A 26749-nucleotide genomic window follows, 5' to 3' on the forward strand; every position below is an offset into this window, starting at 1 on the left:
AATCTGCATAGAGATCATTTTCAGTCACAAGACTAGGTTAATCACTTAGTGTGGGAATATAGTTATAGAGATGTCCGTGGAGAGAGACCTGTGGGACGTCAATGTTACAAGGTGGGGAAAACTCTGAGGGTGAAGGAAAGCAAGGTTTCCTCTAAGGCTAGAAAAGAATATGTTCAGAAAGAAGCAAGTATCAAGAGCATCCAAAAAATCAGGTAGAATGGAGACAGAAAAATAGACTGATAGCTGTGCCAAGATGTGGGTCATTGGAGACCTTAATAAATTGAGTCATGTCACTGATGAAATGGCAATGTAAGCTTGATTTGAACTGGATTGAGGAAAAGATAGAAGGTAATAAAGTGGAAATAGTAAATACATATAGGACATCTTTCAAGGAATCTTGCTATGGAAAGAAATAAAAAAAAAATGGGGGTAATAAAAGAGTTTGGAGTCAAAGTCTTTTTTTGTTTGTTTATTTGTTTGTATGAAAGGTGAGTGATATTAGATTCATGCTAGTGGGAAGGACCTCCCAAAATAAGGAAAAAGTAATGACACCAGAGAAAAAAGGGAAATTTGCTAAAGCAAAGCCTCAGAGAAGTTATGAGACAAAGGGAACCAGAACATAAGTGAAGGGTTTACCACAGATGAGGGCAGAGCCACCTCATTGATTGTCAGAGTTAGTGGGTACAAGTGTACGAAAACTAGTCACTTGGTGGGTGGTAGCTCAATAGCAAATTGTAATGGTATGCTTCATCAAGTACAGCAGTCAATTAATTCTTTTGGAAAAATTGCTTAGGAATAGATGATCTTTACTAAAGTTGCAGTACAGCAGCTTCACAGTTGGCAGGAGAATGGCAAAGGAAATAATCTATTTCCTCTGATATGCGTATCACTAATATTTAAATTTTTCTATTAAACCTAACTCAAATACAGTGGTGGAGAAAAAAAAAGAAAGTAAAAACAAGATGAATTTATCTGCTTGAAATATATATGAAAATGATACCAAATAATGTTGATTTTAACAAGAACTTCCTTTGTTGTCAGCAGACACATTTTCAAGACTTACACATTTTGATTTTTTTAAAAAAATAGGGCAACTGTCAATTTGAATTACTCCATTCTGCTTTGCATAATAATTTACATATTTATCCACCAAGAATTCTCTGATAAAAGGACAATATCCCATGAGAGAGATGAAAAGGCTTGATTCTTGAATCACACTTTTGCATTCTTGAATAGCAAGCCTTCTTTTCCAGCAGCAAAATTGTAGCATTGAGAAAGACAATGGCCCAGGTCAGTGGTTTTTTGTTAATTTTTTTTTCACTGTGAAATTCCATTATACAAAATTGCTCAGAGCAATTTTTGTCTACATTGCCCCAATTAAAGCACAGTTTTTGTTTTTCAACCATGAAGAATAATTCTTGCCTAATACAAGAATGATCACAAGGAAGCTGCTATCAGTTTCCAACAAGAAAAGTCAAGCTACTTTTGGATGGCGGGGGTGGGAAGAAAACCGCATTCAAAGTTTTTATCTAACATACCTAGTAATATAAATGTTTATTAATATCTTTTACTTATCAAACAAAGATTTTGGTCTTTAAAACTCACACCTATGCTGAGAGCTGCTCAAGGTTTCTAGAGTTCTTCCTGATATTTTATTTTCATCCCAATGGTAAAGTTGTCTGGGTGCAACCTAAAGTCTTCCATGTGTTTTGTTTTTTTCTGTTTCTCCATGAGAAAGGCATGTCCCAAGGCTGTTGGGACAAGCTCTGGTTTAATCTGCTCTCTGATATGCCTCCCTGGTGTGCATGTTCTCTGTTGCTTTCTCAATTTCTCATAACACAACAAAAAAGACCCTACGGAATCCTAAAGAATCACATGTGGACCAGAGCTCTTTGGCATCCAGAACTTAGCCATGGGATTAAGTGCTGGAAACACTTAGGGATTCCTGAGATATTAGTGAAAACCTCCTGCTAACACTTGTGTTGATGGTGGAATGCCAACTCCGGTTGCCTCACTGTGGCTCCAGAGTACTATCCCCATTAGTGTGACTCTGCTGCTCACCCTCCGTCCTCCCACCCCCATGAGATGACCAGTTAGTAGTGCTTTCACAGGGTTTGGTAGTCCTTTCTTATGCTGAACATAATTTGAGTGCTTTTCAAAATTTGTTCTGTACAGTAGGAAAGGACCTGCATGAGCCTCAGGGTCACTTCTGGGAAGCATTTTCTCAGGGTAAGTAGAAACCCTCTGGTCTGGGGTCTAATCTTTTCAAATAGTGTGTCTCCATCTCTATTTTGGGATAATAGACTGCCTACACTTTCTTGTGAAGGAGTACTCTGCTTTGGAAGAAAGAATATCCCAGAGATTATCCACGTGAATGGAAGTGGAGGGTTAGACAGTGAGTCCTCTCAGCTGAATTTTTTTTTCTTTCTTTTTTTTTAATTTGTTCTAATTAGCTAAACGAGACAGTAGAATTCATTTTGACACATCATACTGGATGGAGTATGGAGTATAACTTCTCACCCTTCTGGTTGTAAATGATGTAGAATCACATGGGTCATGTAATCATATGTGCACACAGGGCAATAATGTCTGATTCATTCTACTATCATTCTTACCCCCATACCCCCTCTTCTCCCCTCCGTCCCCTCTACCTAATTCATAGTACCTCTATTCTTCCTTAGCCACCCCCACCCCTTATTGTGAATTAGCATCTTCCTATCAGAGAAAACATTTAGCTTTTGGTTTTTTGGGATTGGCTTAGACCAGGTTGAATTTTAACAACATCCAAGAAGCAGTACTTTAACCTTGTGGAACCAAGGAGAGGTGGAGGGGAAGGATGGATCTTCATGGTCAGTGTTTGTGTGATCTTAGCTGACAGCTCGCTCAGTTTAGAGGTAGAGAAGTAAGCAACATTTGCTCTGGATATCTTAGAAATAGTGATCTACTATCTTATTCCTCCTTTTCCATTTCTTTGTACCCCCTGCCTCCTTTGTAACCCTAGTGCTAGGGTTACAAATAGGAATTTGTGTTTTCCATGAAAAAACATAAACCACAGTTAAATGAGAGCTCATTTACAATGTCTCTCGCTTCACCTTGTGAGTCACAAATAGGATGATAAATGGCGCTTCAGTCTCTGAACACCCACAGCATTAATCAGAAAAGAAAATCATCGTGTACAAGGCCCTTTTCCTTCCGTAATGGAGTAGAACTACAAGATGGGGGTTGTCTTCTGGCAAAGTTGAGCTCCTGCTCTGGCCCAACAGTTCCCAGTCCCCTGGTTGGCAGGACAGCAATGTGGCAGAGGAGCACAGGGAAAGACCAGGCTCTGAGAAGACCCGAGGTTCTAACCTCCACTGAACTGTGCTACCTTCAAGATAACTTCTGTTGAATTTTCATTTTCTCAGGAACTCTTTTCCTGTTTAATACCTAATATCTCCGCTTTAAAACATTTTACTTGATTGTAAGGAGTTACTTGTTTTGGATGGGGGACTAAGGGTAAAAGAGCACAGAACAGAGATTCTGCTCTGTCCACCCTCATCCCTTCATTCCAAGGACAGCAGAGTAGACTGTTTTGTGCAGCATTGGTAAGTATGATCCTGAGCCCAAACTGTGACTTTTAAGTAGAAAAAGGGATTCTGAGCCTTTGCCTCTCCACAGTCAGTCAATCTCCTCAGATCTCCCTTTCAGTTAGGGTGAGTAGGAACAGAAGCCATTTCATTCAACTTGGCTAACAACCATGTCCAAGGAAAGCTGGACCTTTCTGCCTGATGGTGCTGCAAGGAAATAAATGTTGTTTTTGTCTGATGTCGCACTCTCACAGCCGGGTATGTGTTGTAAAATGGAGGAAATTATCCAACGACTGTAATTATACTGACTCATTGACACAAATGCTGAGAGGCAGATGTGGCATAAATAATGAGGGAACACAAAGAAGATTCTTCATTATCAAATCCAGACTTCACATCCTCATCATGCAGGAAGGCCACAGAGGAGAGCAGTAAGAACCGGGGTCTGCCCTAAGGCACCTTGATTATTTCCCAACCTGGAGAAAGGGCGGTGGGTAACAGAGTCCTGACCTTTTAGAATAAAGTAAAATGCAAACATGAGCCATCCTCTAAGACAAACTGGGTGGCATCAAATGAAAACCGCCATATGGATGGAATAAATAGGGAATGTTTAGGGAATGTGCCAGAGTCACAGAGCAAAAGAGAAACCCAAACCCAAACATGACTCCAACACAAGTTGGCTGACACATGAAGAGACAGACACAGTCCAATCAATTCCCCTAGTGATGTAAATGGTAACCACCTCGGAAAGGCACAATAGTTTTGGAGTCAGACACACTTGCATGACTTTAGGGAGTCACTTGTTCCTTGCTGTCTTCAATTATCTCCTTTATAGAATCAGGGAACTAGTGACCCTTACCTTACAAAGTTGTGAGAATTAAGATAGTAGGACTGTGAACATAGAGAATGAGCCTGGCATAGTGTTTTCTAATAAGAAGGAAGTGTGTATGTGGACTGAGAGGTGCTCAGGGCAGAAGAATTCCTCACTCGCTGTCCCCTCCTTTCCTGCCCCCAGCCTCCTAGCCTCCCTTCCCACTGGCAGATATATACTCAGCCATATGCTGGGAAGTGGGATGCCTATTGAGCGCCTTGACAGAGCTGGTTAAAATAATGGATGCTTAGGAGGAGAACAACATGAAGTTAGTTTCCAGCCACTTAATGACTCACATAATTAATACAAGTTTACTCTGGGATCAGGTACTTAGGAACCACGCAGGGTCTTAAAGGGCATGGACTTAGGAGACTGCCTTTATTCAAATCTTAATTCTTGCTTACTACCTTGTATTCTTAGGCAGTAGATCTCTCTACACTCCAGTTTTCTCTCTATAAGTGAGGAAAGTTATCTACATAAGTGCTACGACAATGACATGAGTTAATTTGGGTGAAATGCTTATGAATATTGCCTGGCACCAAAAAGGTGCTACTTAAATATTTGTTAAATAAATAAATAAACACTAATAGACACGGTGTGGTGGGATAACTCCACATACACTTGATAACTAATAAAAATAAAAATTTTAGCATTCTTTTCTGCTTTCTACTAGAAATGTGCAAGATTTTAAATGTAAAAGTGCTGACAGTGACAATGACTACTTAGTATCCTTTAAGAAAACAATATGAGGAGAGGAATACATACCTTTCCATTTTTTAAAGTATGAGCATGTGTTGCAGAAAGTCTGTCATGATCATATGTGTTTTACTATGAAGTTTTCTATTTTTCTTATTCTTGCATCCTATATTACCAATGTCAATTCATTATTGCTATAGTTTCAACATTTAGTTCATTTCTTTACATTTTTTGACACAGCACAGGACATTTAATGAACTGAGCATTCTTTAGACCCAACGGTTCATTTGTGACCTTACTTTGTTCACTAATGTGACTGTATTTTTCATTCTCATACAGTATCAACCTATATTTTTTAGTTCCAATAGAAGTTCAAGGTTCCAAAAGTGTAAAATATAAAAAAAAATTCTATACTTGTCTTTTTCAACTGCTGCACATTTGTTGTAAATTATTCATTTATTCATTCATTCTTCAAATATTGAGAATTTATGATATGCTAGGATTTTTTTCTAGAACTTAGATATTAAAATGAGCATTTTTTTCAATTTTTTTCCCAATAATATTCACTACAGCTAGTAGTTATTAGATATTTTGGGCCTCACAGAAAAAAATGAGTGTATAAAATCCATAGTTTTGAAGAGTCACTTAAGAATATTTAAACATTCACCAAATTGTGGTTTCCCCTTTGCAGAACTGTGCTATGGAAGCATTTCCCCTTTGAAAACAAGAACTCCAGAGCCACAGAGGGTTAAGACTGTAGAAATAGAAAACACCAGTTCCTCACATGTGTTCATGGAAATGCTCATAAGCAGGGCCACACACACCTTCACCCGAGGCTCCCAAGATGTGTGCTCACTACCTGTTAGGAGCACAGAGGCATAAATTGGTCAGTGATTTAAGGTGTGTATCTGTCTTGAAGGACACTGTACTGTAACCCAGGGTAATATATTGAAGTTGGCATTTCAGGTGCCTCTTCTGAAGCTATTATCACACCATGCCAAGCTGGTAGCTTCTGGGTGATGTAGAGTGTGATAGGATCAGTAGGTTTCAGAGTGGTTTACTATAAAGTGTGCTCTTGGTTTGAGGCAATATTCTTCAGGAACCTATGTCGGGAAATGAAACAAGCTCTAAACTCCGTGGAGAGGTGCTGGCCAAGGTCTTCTGAACAGGAAAGGCAAATATGTGTTAATCTCAGTAGAGATTAATTGCTGCCCTTTGGCAGGGTGAAAGGAGTTCAATGTAATCAACTTGTCACCAAGTACCTGATTGATCTTCTCTATGGGTGGTACCATAATGGAGGTTCAGTATTGGTCTTTGTCACTGACGTGCTGGACAGTTGGTAAAGGCAAAGGCTGAATGAGGCCTGGTGAGTGGGAGTCCATGCCGTTAACTTATGTGTAGGCTCTGTTCCTGCTCCTGTGGCTACTCCAGACACAATCTCATCGTGCCAGAACAAGAGAGTCTGGTTGATACCAAGTCACTGAATCATGCCTCTTCTTTGTGGCTTATCTCTTCTTTGGTAGGTGTCAACACAAGATGCAAAGGTATTCATTCTTCATACCCACTCCATAGTTCATCTACCAGATTCTTCGCCAAATCTCCTTTCTGGTTTCAGGATCTAGCCACATAGTCACAGATTTTTGTCCCTGGACCTGATACTTTTTCTATACAAAGTGGATGACAAGATTCACTACTGAAAACAAGTTATTTATAAAGTTTTCCCTTCTTGCTTCCTTTCAGACTCATCCCTGAGTAAAACTATGATTCAGGAGCCGTTCATTTTTATTTTGCACTTGCTATGTTGAACCATTTTTAAACTACCTTAGCCTTGCTCCTCCTTTGTCAGCCCTGCATGACCCCAGTGTGACCTAGGGGTGAAGAGCCAGTGCGATGGATGGTAGTAGATGATAGTAGCTTCCTGAGGGTTCTGTAACACCTGCTAAAGCAGCTTACTTGTGTCTTTGGACTTGCTCATGCCTACTCCTAGATGTGCCACCTCTCTCTTACAATCAAATGTGACTAGGCCCATTTTTTATGAATTGGCGAATCTGGCAGAAGCCAACTCATGATACATAGTTCAGGCAGTGTGGTCTTTTGAAGACCGTGATTAGATACTTCCAAAACCTAATAGCATATCAGGAACTGATTTTAAAATGGTTTATAGTTCTGGCATGAGGTCAGAACCTTAGATTAACTTGCTATAAACCCCACCCAGAATCTTTTCCCACACAGACAACTGCTGGGGTACCTGAATCCAGTGGTAGGTCTGCCTGAACCACAGAAGTAGAGCCATTTCTACCTCTAAGTCTCACTTGAATCTGGGAGTTTCTAACTTGAGGTGTGAATGGTTTACAGTAATAACTACAGCTGCAGTGTTGTAACATTGTGCCATTGTGCTTTCTTTTTTCTTTGTGTTGGGTGTTGTGAAGAACATTATTATACACATTATTTTGGAGGGAATATCCCAACATACCACAGACCCCTGACTCCTAAACTCTTCACTGAATATTTGTAGGGATTATGTATTACCTTCTGGAACACTGTCAATTTACCAAGACCTCCAGGAGTCTGCCACTTCATGCTCATCTGGGCTGATTAAAATGTGAGCCAATAGGACACTGTAGTGATATGACCAGACAAACTGCTTTTTTGATCCTAACGCTGACCTGAAAGAAAAAGAAGGTATTCATCAGATCAACGGTTACTTATAATACCTCAAACCCATTTTAATTTTTTTAGTAAAGATACTATATCTGGCACACCAGTTCTAATTGGGGCCACTAATTGTTTAAGTTTGTGATCATTTACAGTCCTCTTCTACCATCCAGCTGTTTTCCGTAGTGGCCAGAATGGTGGACTATGTAGAGATATGATGGTAACTATCAAGCCTACATTCTTTAAATCTTTTTGGGTGACACTAATCCTTACTATGTCAGTGGGATATAATATTACTTTTGATTTGATATTTTACCTGGGATGACAGCAGTTTCTCTGCTTCCACTTAGACTCCTCCCTTCAGAAGTTCTTGAAGTCAAAGGCCAACATAAGAGTTTGGCCAGGCCTATTATATTGGTCCAATTATACATTTTGGGAAATGGAAATGTCTGCCAGTTTGGGTCAATGGACGCAGGAGACACACAATTTCTGAACTGGTGATAGAACTTATATTTTTTCATCTGTCCCTACCAGTTCCCTCTCTGTCAGGGGCCAGGATAACACTTTGAGTCCCTTAATATCAGTGTCTACTCTAATGCCCAACTACTCTCAAAATATTTAGGTTATTTTCCTTTTCTAATATATGGCTTTCCGTGTAAACAGTTTTGTGAGGACGGGAGAATATTTGCAAGGTCCTTCTTCATTTATACTCAGTCAGTCTCTCGCTCAGGAAATGGAGTCTGAATATTTTAATTGGCTCAGGTCTGGGAATTAAGCAAGGAATTTATGACTGTTTCTTATGACTGCTCTCAGCCTTCTTGTCTTCCATCTTTGTTTCCTTCTGATTGTATAAACAAACACTACCCTTGTTAATCGCCCATCTATTTTGCCTTTGAACCTCAAAGGCAAAATAGATGTTTAATTATTCATCTTCATATTCTGTGGGTCAGGGCCCAAGAATGTCATTATGACTTTGCCATTCAATATGAGAACTGTGGCTACTTTTCTTTTAATGCTTAAGTGTCACCAACTGACCTCAATTATTTGTGTTTCTGTCATCTCAATGTTGCTGGAGAAACCAGTGCTGTGGCAGCACCTCCTAATTGTAAACCTTGGTGTATAGTCACGGAGATAGCCAAAAATGAGTTTCTAAAGCCCATGCCTTGGTATTGTCACCAAAATAGAAAGGTAGACCAATGGTACAGAATAGAGGACACAGAGACATATCCACATAAGTACAGTTATCTCATACTTGACAAAGGTGCCAAAACCATACAATGGAGAAAAGAAAGCCTCTTAACAAATGGTGCTGGGAAAACCAGAAATCCACACGCAGCAAAATGAAACTAAACCCCTATCTCTCACCCTGCACAAAAATCAACTCACAATGGATGAAGGACCTAGGAATTAGACCAGAGACCCTGCACCAAAGTAGGTCCAAATCTTCATCATTTCAGCTTAGGATCAGACTTCCTTAACATGACTCCAAAATCACAAGAAATAAAAATAGGAATCAATATTTGGGATAGATTCAAACTAAAAAGCTTTATCTCAGCAAAGGAAACAATCAACAATATGAAGAGAGGGCCTACAGAGTGGAAAAAAATCTTTGCCACACCCACTTCAGATAGAGCACTAATCTCCAGAATCTATAAAGAACTCAAAAAAAACTACACCAAGAATACAAATAACCTAATCAACAAATGGGCTAAGGATACGAACAGACACTTCACAGAAGAAGAACTACAAGCAATCAACAGATTTATGAAAAAATGTTCAACATCTCTAGTAATAAGAGAAATGCAAATCAAAACTACCCTAAGATTCCATCTCACCCCAATTAGAATGGCGATTATCAAAAATACAAGCAACAATAAGTGTTGGCGAGGATGTGGGGAAAAGGTACACTCATACATTGCTGGTGTGGTGGCAAATTGGTGCAGTCACTCTGGAAAGCAGTGTGGAGATTCCTCAGAAAGCTTGGAATGGTACCACCATTTGACCCAGCTATCCCACTCCTTGGCCTATACCCAAAGGACTTAAAATCAGCATACTACAGTGATGCACCTACATCAATATTTATAGCAGCTCAATTCACAATAGCTAGATTGTGGAACCAACCTAGATGCCCTTCAATAGATGAATGGATAAAGAAACTTTGGTATACATACACAATAGAATATTATTCAGCTATAAAGAAGAATAAAATTATGGCATTTGCAGGTAAATGGATGGAGTTGGAGAATATCATACTAAGTGAAATAAGTCAATCTCAAAAAATCAAAGGCCAAATGATTTCTCTGATAAGTGTATGATGATATATAATGGGGGTGGGGAGGAGGAAAGGGAAGAATGGAGGAAGGATGGAGTGTGCAGATGGAAATGAGGTGTGGGAAGGGGGCAGGGGGAAGGAAAGATAATAGAATCAGATGAACATTATTACCCAATGCACGTGTATGATTACACAAATGATATGACTCTACTCTGTGTACAACCAGAGAAACGATAGTTGTACCCCATTTGTGTACAATGACTCAGAATTTTAAAAAAATAATAAAGCTCATGCCTGTCTTACCAGTCTATGTGAAGGAAAAATGGGTCATTTCAAAACCTTTAAAGTCTAAAAGAACTAGGATTTCAAGATACTAGAGTGCATCAACCTCAAATATTCTCACCTCAAGTCTCAGAATTCTATTGCTTCCTGGCCATGGTTTGATTTAGCATAATTGTTAGTCCTTTGACCTCAGCAAATAAGTCTCTCTCCATGCTGCCAAGGAGGTCCTGTGGCTTTCACACTTTCCCCTAAATTAGTGATTAATCATTCTCAATCTATCATTGTCTTTCTCCAATTGTCAAAAACACCAAGCATCGGTAATTGGATTCCATAATTTTTTCTAATTATTTATTTTTTATTGTTTACAGATTGCATTTTGATTCATTGTACACTAATGTGGTACATCATTTCGTTTCTACCATGGTTGTACACAATGGTTGTACATGATATAGATTCGTGCCATTAGTGTGATCATACATATACATAGGGTAATGATCTCTCTCATTCCACCATTTTTCATACCCCCCTCCCTCTCATTTTCTTCTAATAATCTAAAGTTCCTCCATTCTTCTCTCACTCCCCCCCACCCCTATTATATACCATCATCCACTTATCAGGGAAAATATTCAGCCTTTGGTTTTTTGGGATTGGCCTGTTTCACTTAGCATGATATTCTCCAATTCCATTCATTTATTTGCAAACGCCATAATATTATTCTTCCTTATGACCGAGTAATATTCCATTGTATATACATAATCATCACTTTTATGTCTCATAAAACCTTATATATTGAACCAATTGGTCTATTCCTTTCTACCAATATAATTTCAGCTCACGATTGTACCACTACAGTATACGAACAGTTACCAGTGATGGAGTTTTTGTTAGCTGTCTGACTGGTGATTCAGCTCCAAAATCCCTTCACACACCTGACTTTGTAGGTGTATACTTGGAACCAGTAGTTTTAGGTTGGATTCTCCAGAAAGAAATTGCAAGATGAAGGTTTTATTCTGGGATATGCTTTCAGAGTTATTCTGAATGGAGGCAGGAAATCTCCACTGTTCTTTGGATGTTGGTTGTCCTGGGCATAACCATGGAAGATGCATCTCCGTCAGGCCCAAGCAACAACTCATGAGGGGCTTCACTGTGAGACATCAACAGTCAGCATCCTAGCTGCTGAGGACATTTTGGTGCCTCAGACTTGAAGTGACGAATATGAATTCGTTCTCAAACTTTGAATTCCTTCCATTCCTCTTGTCTTAATTTTTTTTGTTAAAAGGAATTTACACAGTTTACTTACACATATGCATGCACACAGGCACACACTCAGAAAAAGAAAAAGTTGTGCTACTTTATCTTCATCTAGCCTGTAGGGCATTACATTAATTTTTCCTTTCAACTTTAGATCCTTATTTCAACCTTCTTGATCTTCCTCAATTTGGATTATTAGACTTCTCAACCAGTAAAAAGTTACAGTTTTATTAGTAGTCTTCAGGTACCTGATTAGGTGCCTATATTAGGTGGAGTTTCTTTTATAATTTAAATCAAATTATTTCTTTTATAATTTCCATAAAATTATTATTTTAAGATAATTGTAAATTCACATGTATCTATAAGAAATGACAGAGAAATTGTGTTCCCTTTATTCAAATTCAACCAATAGTAACATCTTGTAAAACTATAATACACCCAATATTGATAATTAAAGATACATAATATTTCTATCACCACAGTGATTCCTAACATTACCCTTTTTAGCCATATCATTTCCCTCCCAACCCTCAACACATACTAATCTGTTCTCTACTTTCATAACTTTGTTATGTCAAGAATGCTATGTAAGTGATAACCATTCACTTACCGTATATAACCATTCAAAATTGACTTTTTAAGTCATCAAAATTCTCTTAAAAATCATTAAGTTTATTTTATGTATCTTATGTATCATTAGTCTGTTACTTTTCATCCCTGAATACCATTCCATAGTATGGATATACCACTTAAGGACATCCAAGTTATTTCAGTTTAGGGTTATTATGAAAAAATATTATTGTAAATATTCATGTGAGATTTTGTGTGAACTCATATTTGTGTGATTTTCATTTCTCTGATGTCTTTTCATTTTATCCAGGAGATGAATTGCTAGGTTACAGTGTGATTGCATGTTTAGTTTTTTAAGAAACTGCAAGACTCTTCAGAATGGCCGTACCAATTTATATTCTCAGAAGCAATGCATCTGTAACAAATTTTCTCTGGATCCTTGATAGCATCTGGTAGATTTTCCTGACTCATAAATATGATATATTTCTTGATTTATTTAGTTCTTCTTTGATTTCTTACCTCAGCATCTTGTAGTTTTCAGCATACATTTCTGTACATGTTGTTAGATTTGTACCTGTTTTCCATTACTTTTTTTGAGTGACAGCAAGTGGCAGGATATTTTTATTACTAGTGTCCATATGTCCATATGTTCTTTGCTAAAATACAGAAATAAAATTGATTTTTGTATGTATATCATGTATCATGAGACCTTGCTCACTTGTTAGTTCTAGGAGATAAAATTGTGTGTGTGTATATTTATATGCATATGTATGTGTGTGTGTGTGTGTGTGTGTGTGTGTTTCTATGTAGACGATCATGCTTGCAAGTTTGCAAGTGGGAGAGTTTTCTCTCTCCATGTTCAATCTGTGTGTGTTTTTTTTTTTTTTTTTTTTTTTTTTTTTTTGCCTTGCTGCCTTTGCTAGAATTTCTAGCGCAGTACTGAAAAAAAAAGAAAGATTTTGGTGGACGTGCTTGCCTTGTTTCTAATTTGGGGGAAAGCATTCACTCCTTTTCCATGTAGCATAATGTTATGACTAGGACTTTTCCCATTATTTTTTATCAAGCTGAGAAATTCCCCTCTATTCCTATTTTTTCTAAAAACTTTTAGATTGAATGGATATTGTTTTATTAAATGCTTTTCCATCAATGATTAATATGCTCATGATTTTTCTTCCTTAGACTTTATATGGTTTATGTATTGAACCAGTCTTGCATCCATGGAATAATTTCCATTTAGTCATGGTGTAAAATTCTTTTTACTTGTTGTTGAAGTATAGCTCTTATGTTTTAGGGATTTTGGCATCTATATTTACTAGGGTTATTGGATCATAGTTTTATTTGTTTGTTTCTTTGTGTATTGACTTTCTTTGATTTTTGGTAACAGGATAATGGTAAGCTTTATACAATGAATTATGAAAGACATTGTGTAGGATTAGAGTTTTCTTTGAGGTTTTTCAGATATTGTCTGAAAGAAAGTATCTAGGTATGAATTTTTTTGTTTTTAAAATTAGGAATTCAATATCTTCAATAGTATAGTTCTATTCAATTGCCTTCCTTACTGAGCAAGTTGTAGTAGTTCATGTTTGTTTGCTTTTTTTTCTTTTTGAGAAATTGTTTTGCCATACTTATCAAATTTACATGTGTAGAGATGTTCATAGTATTCCTGTAGTGTCCTTTTGTTATCTGCAGAGACGCTAATGAGGTTCACTATTTCATCTCCAGTGTTGGTAATTTATATCTTTCTTATTTTTATTCATTGTCTATCATGCTAGACATTTGTCAATTTTTATTGGCATTTTCAAAATACCAACTCTGTTTCATTTATTTTCCTTTCTTCTGGGTTTATTTTGTTCTTCTTCTAGGTTCTTGAGATAGAAACTTAGAACATCAATCTCAGACTTGGACTTGTCCTCTTTTCCAATGAATACATTTAGTATTTAAAAATTCCCTCTGAGCAATACTTTAGTTGTGTCCTACCGGTTTGATATATACTACATATTTTTTACTCTGATCCACGTATATTTTGATTCTCCTTGGGACTTGCTCTGTGACTCACGAATTATTTAGAAATGTGCTATTTAAGTGTTTGTAGATATTTCTGTTTTCTTTTTGTTATTGATTTCTAGTCTGATTCCATTGTGGTTGGAGAACATAGTGGTGAAAAGCAGGCTGGATCTGCTCTGAGTTACTCCATGATGTTTAGAGCAGTAGTTTTCAGGCTGTGCCTAACTCTGAATCGCTCCATTTTGTAAAGTAGTAGTTTCCCACAAGCTACTCCATTTTGAGTACAAGTGACAAGGTAGAATTATTCTATACTTTGTGCAACTCAACAACCACTTTTTGCCTGGCACAAACATAAAGCACAAACTTACAAATAACTTATGCATGCCAACTTATCAAACTAAGTCAGGAATACCTGGACACGTGGATATCCTAAATCATATCGGAAAGATACAGGAGCTTATCAACCCCACCAGATGCAACCCTTCACCTAAGACCCATGAAAGGGGGAGCCTTCTGGAACTAGAAATGGCAGCACCCTGACCCTGTCACCTGGTCACTTTTATGAACCTTGCCCAGGAAAGGCACCAGAGTGATGAACTTCCAGTCCTGTCTCTTTGGGCTTTAGCACAGCTGCTTATGATCTGATGCACAGCCCACTCCTAGCCGACACTTCAAGTCAACACTCAGTCAACACTGTCAGTCCAGACCCTATGGTCTGACAACTCTGTGGAATGGATTTGTTATAACTCTTATCTGATAAGCTCTTTGACTCTTTGCATTCATATCTCTCTCTACCTGTGCTCTTGGCACAGAATCCTGTAACCCTGTGAACACATTTGTCTTTTCTTAGGCTTTCTGTGGTTGTTTATATATATATATATGATATGTGAGGTATGATATGTGACTTGAGTTGTAGTATTAGGAATCAAAATTGGAATAAGAGAATTTGTGATTGCCCACTTTCTGACTACCAGATGATTCATGAGTATTTGGTGAATCATCACTGCTGAAGGTGCTATATCTTGTGAACTTATTGTTTGTTGTTCAATAAATTCCAACATTGCGGAAAGACACAAATGTATCTGGTGTCTGCTAATGGCATAGCACTGTATGATTTCAATTATTTTAAATTTGTTGAGCCTTGTTTTATGACCCAGGATACAGCCTATTTGGGTATATGTTCTGTGGGCACTTAAAAAAATATTTATCCTGATGTTGTTATATAGAGAATTCTATATATGTGAATTAGATCCTGTACATTAATGGTGTAGTTAACTTTTATGTTGTGCTGATTTTATGTCTAGTTATATCAGTTGTTGAGAAACGGATGTTGAAATCCAGAACTGTGCTTGTGGCTTTGTCTGTTTCTCCTTTTATTCCTACTGGTTTTTGCTTCATATATCCTTGGTTCTTCTCTTTGCTGCATAGACAGTTAAGATTTTCATGTCTCCTGGATGGATTGAAACATTTATCATTAGGCAATTTCTCTCTTTCCCTGGTACTAGTCTTTGCTTTGAGTCTAGCTATACAATATTAAAATAACTATTCCTACTTTTTTGATTAACTTTTGCAAGGTAAAAAACATTTTTCCATACTTTTTACCCCAAGAATATATGTACATCTTAGTGTGTCACCATATGAACTTTGTTTTTATCCTGTTTGGAATCTGCTTACTTTCTTGAATTTGTATTTTTGTGGTTTTTCAGTAATTACTCATCCTGGTAATTTTTCAGTTCCAATCTCCTTATCTTGCTCTGAAATTGAATGTTGGATATTTGATTATGGTTTTACAGGTCCCTGAGTCTCTGTTTACTTTGTTGTTCTTTATTTTTTCCCCTATCTACATTCTCAATGCTGTTCAGATTAGGTAATTTTTATTATTCTATGTCCAGGTCACTGATTCTTTCCTCTGTCCTCTATATTCTGCTCTTGTGCCTATCCATTGTTTTGTTGCTGTTGTTGTTTGTTTAAATTTCAGTAACTGTATTTTTTAATTTTAAAATTTCAATTTGAAGTTGGGCTTAGTGGTGTACACCTGTAATCCCAGCAACTCAGGAGGTTGAAGCAGAAGGATTAGAAGTTCAAGATCAGCCTTGGCATCACAATGATACCCTGTCTCAAAAAAAAAAAAAAAAAAAAAAAAAAAAAGGAACTGGGAATATAGTTCAATGGTACAGCAACCCTGTATTCAGTCCCTATTTTGTCAAAAAACAACAACAAAAAAATTCCATTTGATTCTTTTACCTTATATTATTTGCTTATATCTCATGGAGTTTTTTAAAATTTGTTTCAAGTGTGTTTATATTGCTAAATGAAGCATTTTTATGACTGGGTACTTTAAAATCGTGGTCAGATTCAATCTAAAATCAGTGGCATCTGGTGGTGACATCTAGTGAGCACCTTTTTTTAAAATTTTAATTTCAGATTTTCCTGGTTCTTTATAAGAAGAGTGATTTTTAGTTGGACAATTAACATACTAACCCAAGACATTTGGAGTATTATGCCTGGAGATTCTAGATTTTATTTTTAGCTGACTTTCTCTAACACCACTTTATAAGGGAAAAGAAATGGGAAAGCATAGAAGCCCACAGGTTCCACATTCATCCTTCATTAACACCTGAAAGGAGCTCATCGAACAGATAATGAGGTTCCTCACTGGGTTCCCACTGGTATCCCTTGGCAGGGATGGATAGAAGGGCATGTTTTCCCCTAGAAACCCACTGCCATCATGGAATGAGGGAGGACCTTGCTACCACCCTGTGGTGTTGAAAGTCCTGACTGTCCACTTGTCCTTTCTGACACCACCCAAGGGAGGGGTTGAGACTCAAGTTCTCCTGTGTAGCTGGGAAGGGCAGGAGTCTCGGCTTCCTACTCTGCTTTTGCTGGTGTGGTTGGGAGTAGGGTTATTGTTTGTCCTGTGGTGTGTGGTGAGAGGATAGTGGTCATTGTTCAAAAGTTGTCTGTCTGGCTAGGCCACACCTTTCTCTGATCTTTATCTAGAGACAGGAAGCTTTGGTTGGGACTTTGTCTGTCTGTATTCACTGGCATTTCTAGGTTGCTGGCTTTTTCAGTTTTAATTTGAGGATATCTGAACAAGAACAACAAAACCCTACAGAACTTATCACCATGCGCCTCCTTAGGTCCCAGTTTCCCCAGCCAGTCCTGCTCTCTCTACCTTTCACTGTCTTATACTTATTTCATATCAACTGTCTGGAGTTTTTAGTGCTACTCAGTAAGAAATGGAGAAAAATATGTTTCTTCCACCTTCCTGGAAGCAGAAACTGTGGATTATTTTTTGTGTGTTGAACATGTACTCAAAGTAGTTCTAAAATGAAAACACTGATTGGATTTGAAGAGACAATTTGAGTGAGAAGTTGGACATAGTTTCTTACTAAGGAAAATGTGGATTATTATTATTGTTGCTCATTATATTTCTTCTGAATATATGAAACAAGCCCTGCCATTTATCTAATTATTTTAGTCGTAGAATCTACAGCAGCACTTAATATGTACAGGAAGTCATTTAATACATGTTATGACTGGTAGAGTAAAAAGGAGTTATAAGTTAAATTCCTATTAATTCTATGAATAAAACTTTTGAATTTTTTTCTCCTATAAACTTATTACCTAACAATCTATATGAATCATAGTAGCAAAAGTCACCAACTGAGGGACTCTGAAAAATTAATTCAGCAAGATAAAAGTTTCATCTATATTAGTGCATATACATATATATGATGTATAAATAAAAAACATCTTTGTTTTATATATTGACGTGTACATATAAAACATTTTTGCTTAGTATAGTTTTCTTTCCTTCCGTGTAGTTTATAGAAACTATAGGCAACAAATATTAAAACTAATTTTTAACAGTTGTAAGTCTTCATAAATGGTTATCATTTATTAGTATTCCTTTCAAAGACAATTTTAGGGAAGTAAACGTATTTTGTTAATTGCTTAACTACCTAAAAATAAACAACACTTGGAGGAAGCGCTCTAAATTAATTTAATTTCTTTAAATACAGTAATTTAATTGGTGTGTGTATTACTTTGTTTTTCCAAAGGACAATAAAAAGGTTCAACAAAGTATATTGGTCCAAATATTTCTGTGCTTTTGTGCACTGCATTTTCATTTTTAGAAATGAACATTGCTTAAAATACTAGATTGCTGATTTAATACAAACTGAAGTTTTTTTTTATGTATTTATGTAGAAGTGGTCTCAGCATGAGTCAAAGTTAATTTCATCACAATCTTTTCTTGAACTGTCTGGAGGAACTGAATAAGTGGCTACTTACAATACAGACATCTCAGGAAAGAACTCATCCTAAGAAAACAGGATTCAAGCAATAATTCGGTAGGCAAAAACACTCATTACCAGGTCAAATTAACCATGATGCAGATGGCAAGTAATTTTGTTATTTGTACAAGTTTAAGTGCATAGTGAAATTGAAGAATCCTTCTGTTAAAGTAAGAAACAAGATGGGGAAAACTTCTGTCAGTCTTATGATCTACCATTTTACTCAAGGTCCTAATCCTAGCAAGAAGAAAAGAAAAAGAGGGGTGCTTTAAAGGTTTGAAGAAGATACAACTATCATTACCATTATATTTTATGAAAATATATCTGGAACTCTGATGTCCCATGTGGTAGCCACTATCTATGTATCTCTATTGAGCATTTGAAGTATGTCTAGCTGGAACTGGGACATGTTATAAGTGTGGACAAGTTATAGGTGTAAAGTGCAGATGGGATTTTAAATGGTGAAAAAAGAATGTAAAACATCTCATTAAAATGTTACATTTGTTAAAGTAAAATGAAGCGATATTTCAGATAAAGTTAAATAAAATGTGTTATTAAAACTAATTTAACCTATTTTACTTTTTAAAAATGTGGTTACTGGAAATTTTTCAATTTTATACTGGTATTTTCTATTGCACACTGTTCAAGAAATTTTATAAATTAACAAATTATTAGAAATCATGTTTCAAATGTTTGAGGAAGTTTTAGTTTAACTTTTTATAATATTAGGTCAGATAAAAATTTATACATTCAATACTTTTTTGAATAATAATTTGATGAAACAAATACAAATATCATATAGGTCACCCATTTAAACTGCAAAATTCAATGCTTTTTAATATTCATAATTATGCACCATTATCAAAAATTAGAATGTCTCATCACTCCTTAAAATTTAAAACAAATGCTCATTAGAAGTAAATCTTCATTTTCCCTAGTTCCCCTCCTCCCTTAACCAAAAGACAACACTAATCTATTTTTTATCTCTATTAAGTTGGTTTTGTACAAATTTATGTAAATGGAGTCATACACTATGAAGTTGTTTTTTTGTTATTTTTTCCTGCCTGGTTGTTTTCCTTAGCAAAATGTTTCCAAAGATCATTCAAACTGTAGTATTTTCCAGTACTTCATTTATTTTTATCGCCAAATATTTCATTATACAGATATACCACCTCTTATTCTTTTATCATTTATGAACATTTGGGTTGTTTATACTTTTTAATCTATTATTAATAATGTTGCTATGAAGAAGTTTTTGTGTGAACATATTTAATCAGTTTTTCCTGGTCATAACAAAATACCTGAAGCAATTAACTTATAAACATAAAACGTTCATTTATCTCATGGTTATGGAGGTTTTATGCTTAATGGGGTCTACTTTATGCTCTGAATATAAACCTTGCAGCTCCATCACAGATGGCTTATTTTAAAACTGACATGTTTTTATTTTACCCCGTCTTCTACTTCCCCCACTCACCATCCCTAACAGTAGGGGAAACAAAACTAACATTTTTCCCCATCCCAGGCTATCATGTTTGTCACTGCCAAGAATAAGGAAACTCCAAAACCTAGGAACTGGGCTTTCCCAAGGATACTGGATGGACACTAATTAATTGTATCTACTGATAATATTTGAACCACAACTCTTGTATTCCTCTTTTAAAAGCCCTGTGTTCCTCCTGGAAGGAATAATCGCAGCCTCTGGAACAGAAATCTGTTGTGTTTATCCTTCTCAAGCAAATTAATCAAGCTTTCTCCTTTTTCTCAAAACCTTGTTCTCCTTATTGGATTGGCAACAGAGATAAGGACAGAGTTTCTGGTATCACGTGATGTCCAAGATGGGCTGTCCCACAGCTTTGGAACACTGGTGAGGCCACCAGATGGCAACAGCATGGGGCATAGGCTACAACAAACAGTTTACATCATGAACCAGGAAGCAGGAAGAAAGGTTGGGAGACCAGGGACCCACAGTCTCCTTAAAGGGCATGCCCCAGTGACCTCAGACGTTTCAGTAGGCCACCTTCGACAAGTCCACAGCATCTCTCATCACTGCTGCCCTGGTGACGAAGCCTTTAACCCTTGGGCATTTGGGGGACATTCAAAGATCTAAGTATAGCAACATGTCTTCATTCCTCTTGGGTATATTTGTAGAGGTGAAATTGCAAGTCATGTGTTAACACTATGTTTCAATTTCAAGGAAATGCCAAAGTGTGTGTCATAAGGTTACATCATTTTATGATCCCTTGCAGTATATAATGGTCTTGATTTTTCCACATTCTCATCACCATTTGTGATTATTTTTCTTTTTTCTTGTTTTTTTTTTTTTTTTTTGGTACTGAGGACTGAACCCAGGTGTGCTTAACCACTGAGCCACATACCAGCCACTTTTTTATTTTGAAACAGAGCTAAGTTGCTTAGGGCCTCGTTAAGTTGCTGAGACTGGCCTCAAATGTGTAATCCTCCTACCTCAGCCTCCCAAGTCACAGAGATTACAGGCATAAGCCATCACACCTGGCTTATTTATCTTTTTGATTATATCTAACATGATAGAAGTGATTTGGTAATTAATTGCTCAATTTACTATTTCCTTAATGACTTTGATTTTTGAGTCTTTTCATATGCTTAATGACCATTCAAATATCTTCTTTAGAGAAATATCTATTCAAAATTTTGCCCAGTTTTAGTTTAGTTAACCCTCCTCTTATTATTGACTTGCAACAATTTTCTTTATATTTTGGATACAAGAGATTGATCAAATGTGATTTGTTAGTATTTTCTCACATTCTCTTGTGAATCTTCTTTTTCTTGATAGTCAAATTGGTAACATGAAAGATTTTAATTTTTATGATCAACCTTCATTCTTTTTTTCTTTCTTTCTCTTTCGTATTTTGCTTGTTCTTTTGGTGATGTGTAAGAAATCATCAGTTAACCTAAGTTCATGAAGAATTATGCATATGTTTTCTTCTAAGGGTCTTACAATTTTGACACATATGTTTGGAACTGCTGCCCATTTAGAGTTAATATTTCTTTGTGAATGAAATACCATTTCAAATTCATTCTTGTACAAGTAGATGTTCAGTTTTCTTAGCATTATTTGCTGAAAAGACTATTCACTACACTGATATTCTATGTGTTTGTCTTGATGTCCCTCTGGAAATCAGTTGACTATAAATGCTTTTAATTTTTAGACTTTCAATTCTCTCCCATAGATCTACATGTCTATCCTTATGCCTATGCCATACTATATTAATTATTGAAAGCCTTGTAGACAATGTTTAAAATTTGGAAGTATAAATCTCCCAACTGTTTTTTTTTTTTTTTTTTTAACCAAGATTATTTTGTCCGTTTTGTGTCCCTTCTACTGATTTTTTTTCCCCATTGTTTCCCTTTATTTATCAGTAATGCCCTAGTATGATCCACAGCTGAACAATGCATTTGGTCAGGAAAAAAAAAATGCAATCAAAGGCTATAAGTAGTCAAGAAAAAGGGACACACAAGCCAATAGGAGGGGAGTTCCACTAACCAAAGATAGAATAATCCAGCATTTTTGGAAAGCTCCAAAGAGTGATTAAAATAAATATACAATGTAGTCAGGCACGGCAGCACACACTCTTAATTCAGCACTTGGGAGATTGAGGATCACTTGAGCTAAAGAGTTTGGAGACCGGTCTGGGAACTTAGCAAAAAACTCCTCACCAAGGGGGGGAATAAATGCAGGAGTTATTATACAAGTGAGTTTAAATTTCCAAATAGCTTCCTTTTATGTTATCCTTCAATTAAATATCACTGGGACTACAGAATGTAGATTGTAGAATAATAAATTGAAAAAGAATTTCTCACTTTCAGTATTTTACTGAATTTTAAGATAATGATGTCTTTTTCTTCAAAAGAAGCCAACTGAGATAGTGATAGATTGCATTGATTTTGTTGATTAATTTGAAGAATATTTCCATCTTAACAATATTAAGTCTTCTGATCTATGAACATAGGATGTCTTTTAGACCTTTATTTTTTCCATAATGCTTTGTAGTTTAGCATTTCAAGTCTTGAGCTTCTTTTATTCAATTTACACCCAAGTGTTTAATTTTTGAAGATACTGTGAATAAAATTATTTGCTTACTTTTATCTTCAGAATTTATATTGCTAGCAATTTATATATTAATCCTGTATCCTGAGACTTTGCTAAATTTGTTTAATTCTATTTTTTTTATTTTTGGTAGCTTACTTAGGACTTTGTGTCATCTTCGAATAGAATAGTTGTACTTCTTTCTTTGCAATTTGGATGCCATTTATATATGTATGTGCGTATCTTTGATTGTAGACATACTTGCACTTATTTCCTAATGTCCTACAAATAGAAATATCAGAAATGGATATCCTTGTTTTGTTCCTGATATTAGGGAAAAAAAATCATTCAGACATTTATAGTTCAGCAAAATGTTAGCTCTGATTTTTCATAGATGGCCTTATCAGTGTTTATGACAGTATTTTTAAGTCTGATTTAAAAATCCTGGGAGTCTCCTGGGTCATAGTAGCATAGTGTACAGTCAATGGTTTACTAAAGGTTGTATTTAAGCCCGCTACATCCTGAAGCTTCCTCCCTGTGTTGATGGGTCTGCGTGTGGCTTGCGCATTCTTGGGAAGCCTTTTAAGTGTGTCCTGTGTCCTGTTCTGGCTGACCCTGTGTGAGTGTACCTAGTGCTTACACAGCCTCTCTAACCTCCGAACTCTCAAGAAGGCTCATCTTGACCATCTATTCTCTTGTGTCCTTTTGTCAAACTTCTGACTGCTCTGCAATTTGCCTTTATCCATTTGACTGGTCTTTTAATGTCTCTCCACAACACTTACCATTATTTCAGACAATAAATCTTGGGATGAAGTTCTCCTCCAGAAATCCCAAACAAAGTCTGTTTCTATAGCAGATGTGTGAAGCTCTTTGCCCTTATGAACTAACTTTTTCCTTGTGTAGATGTCCTGCATCAATTGCCCAGAGCTTAGATCACTTTTATAAGAGTGGCACACCAGTTCTCTGCGTAGTCCCGGAGAGGGAGTGGCAACTCTTCCAGGCATGCAACATCTGCTAGAGGAATCTGGGCCAATCAGGATCTCAGTATTCTGGATCTACTGTGCTTTCCATCCCCAAAGTGGAGACTGGATGGAATAAGAGATACTTTAGACCCCTTGGCTGCTCCTGTCTTAAGTAGAGCTTCTGCAAAGGAGGTCTGAGGGGCAATGTAACCACAGCCTCAGGCTAGAAGGTGGGGGATGGGGATCCTGGGTCTTCTTGACCACACATATGTGGGGGTAGGGCTTCTGGCTCCCATAACAGAGTTGATGGATGGTAAGCATCACAGTGGGGATGTGGCTGAATGCCACAGACTCTTGCTGCTCCAAAGTTTAGTAGATTTTCTTGAATCAAGGTTTCTTCACTGTTGTATCCCCCAGGAGAATTTCTAGACATTCATTTCTTAATGATTTTTTTCATAACCTCCGCTCGTTAAATTGTTATGCTGGCTGATAATCTACCAGTTGTCCCACATCTGATTTCTGTTTTACTATGTTTTCTTGCATAAGCAAGAAAGGAAGGCATTACAGTTTCATTCCTGTAAGAGCACATGGGATAATATAACTGGGAGTGAACGTGTAGCAAGCTTCATGTGTACGACATGATAAAATGTTGAGGACATCCAAAATAAACAATAAGTCATTTTAAAGGTTTTGAATAAAGGAGGGATAAGAATGTAACTGCCCTGAAATGACAGTTCTTGCAACTGCCAGAAGAATATGAATTTGATAATAATAAGATGGGAAACAAGGAAGCAGATTAAGAACTACTAAAATTGAATCAAATGTCTTATCAGCTCTTTCATTTGCAGCTTGTCCAGGAAGCAAAGCTCTTGCAAATGAATTCATAAAGACCTATATTAGAATGATAATGATGACATTTGAATGGAAAAGAGTGTGTGAGGGAGAGGATATTGTGGAGGAAAACTCTGTAGGTTTTGGCAGCGGATTGGATGATGAAAGGGAAGAAAAATAAAGAATCAAAGGTTACACTGAGTTCCTAAGGCAACTAGCCGAGTTGTCATTTACAGAATCAGGGAATTCAGACAGAGGCCCATAGATTTGAATATTAGACTTGATGGGGATAAAATACCATTGCTTCATAAAAGAGATCTGGATCCATCAGGCAACTGTTAGTTCATCTGGATTTCAGGAGAGAAGTTATTGCTAATGAAGCTGTGAGTGTGGATTAGATCACCGTGATAGAATCTACAGATAGAAGGGCCACCTAGGAACTTCCTGGAATAGAGGGCGGAAGGGACAAAGATGTGGTCTGGGGAAGAAAAAGAATCAAGAAGGTAGTCTCTGTTGTCCTTCAAGCTTCCTTAATTATGCTCTATAATCTTTAGCTTTTTCATGTTTTCATAGTTCTTTTAAAATTCTATGCTCAAGGTTAGTTTAGTACAGGTTAGATATAGCCAGTGACTTTATCATTGAATTATTTTACATAAAAATGTATTTTTCCTTCTGACCTTCTCTGACTTTACATAGGAAATAAAATACAGCATGAACCCTGGAACTGCCTGCCTGCCTGTCTCTATGTGTGTGTCCGAGTGACTGTGTTTACAGCAGGAATTCCTATGCCTCTGTCTAAAGTTTAATGAATTCTTAATTCACAACCCAGGGATATAGCAAGCTTAATTATCAGGATATTTGCCTAAATGAGTTGCTTTCCTTTGGTATCCAAGATCGAGCATCAATTCTACCATCCAGTACCTTCTGTTTCTGCTACACATTTTTTCCTATCACCTTCTTTTGTCTATAAATATATTGAGTCTTATGAATATGGCCAGCTCAGCACAAGTGCCCCTCAAGGAGAGAGTCATCATATTTCATACCTTGAAATGACAATAATAATGGGTGATATTTATTAAGCACTTAGTATTCACCAGATGCTGTCCTAAGCATTTTAGTATATTGACTTTTTTGATCCTTACAAACACACTCAGCATTCAGGACAGTTGTTATCCCCGTTTTGGCTGATGCAAAGGGAGCTGCAGCCTGGCTCAGGCTTGCACAGCCAGGACAAGTGCAGAAGCAGGACTCAACCAAGGCTGACGCCAGCCAGACCCATGGTTGGGGATCTTTACCCACCTCCACCCCTTCGCCCCCCATCCCACACTCATACTCTCCCAATCTGAATGAATATTTCCTAACATTCTCAGACCTAAAATACTTGGAGGTTAAAGTGCAGACCAGATACTATTTTATTGAAAAAGAAGCTGGGTGTGGTGGCACATGACTCTAATCCCAGCGGCTTGGGAGGCTGAGGCAGGAGGATCATGAGTTCAAAGCTAGCCTCAGCAAAAGTGAGGCTCAAAGCAATTCAGTGAGATTCTGTCTCTAAAAAAAAAATACAAAATAGGGCTGGGGATGTGACTGAGTGGTGGAGGACCCCTGAGTTCAAACCCTGGTACCACTCTACCTAAAAAAGAACTTAGAGCATCCTAAAGTCAAAATCTGCATGTTCAACAAATATGAACATACTAGACAACCCAATGTGAAAACTATAAACAGAGAAGGAATGGTTATTTGCAAATGGGTTTGAAAAAAAAATGTCATCTTAAAGGCAAGCCTGTCTTTCATTAATGCCTCTATTTTTTTTTTTTGTAAAATAATTTTCATGCCTTATTTTCCCTTTCTATTACTGAACTCTTCCAGTGGTTATTTAATCCCAGTACAACTAGACTCCAAGGATCAACTCTTGAGCTATTCTAACCCTTGGATAAATATTATTGTGCTCAATATGTAAAGTTGTGGATATAGAGACACTAGCAAGTTACTCACAGTTGTATTCTATGGTAGAATGATGGACAAGATGCCATTCATATATTTCTTCCCATTACACAGTTTATCAGCAATTGCACAGCCAGGATAGGGCAAAGCACTTAGGACTTCAACGAAAAAGGAGCACACAGACTCTAAATTTCAAGTTTAACAAATACCCTTGCTTAAATTTTCAACTCCATTTCCAGTTAAAGATCCAGCTGGTAACTATAATATTCAAAGTGCTATTGAAAAAAAACTTGTTAGATGTGTAAATGGCATTACAGCTGCCAGTTGAAAAGAAACAGTCATGGCCTGTCACGTGTTCAATTCGGAAAATACATACTGGAATAAGTGTTAATTGTTAGCAAGGAAAAAAAGTATGTCTAAAGAACTTACAATTAACACTTAAAGTCTGGATCTTTGGCTCAGGTTATTTAGTCAGTTGCTACAA

The sequence above is a fragment of the Sciurus carolinensis genome, chromosome 3 (genome assembly GCF_902686445.1).
Source record: "Sciurus carolinensis chromosome 3, mSciCar1.2, whole genome shotgun sequence".
NCBI lineage: Eukaryota > Metazoa > Chordata > Mammalia > Rodentia > Sciuridae > Sciurus > Sciurus carolinensis.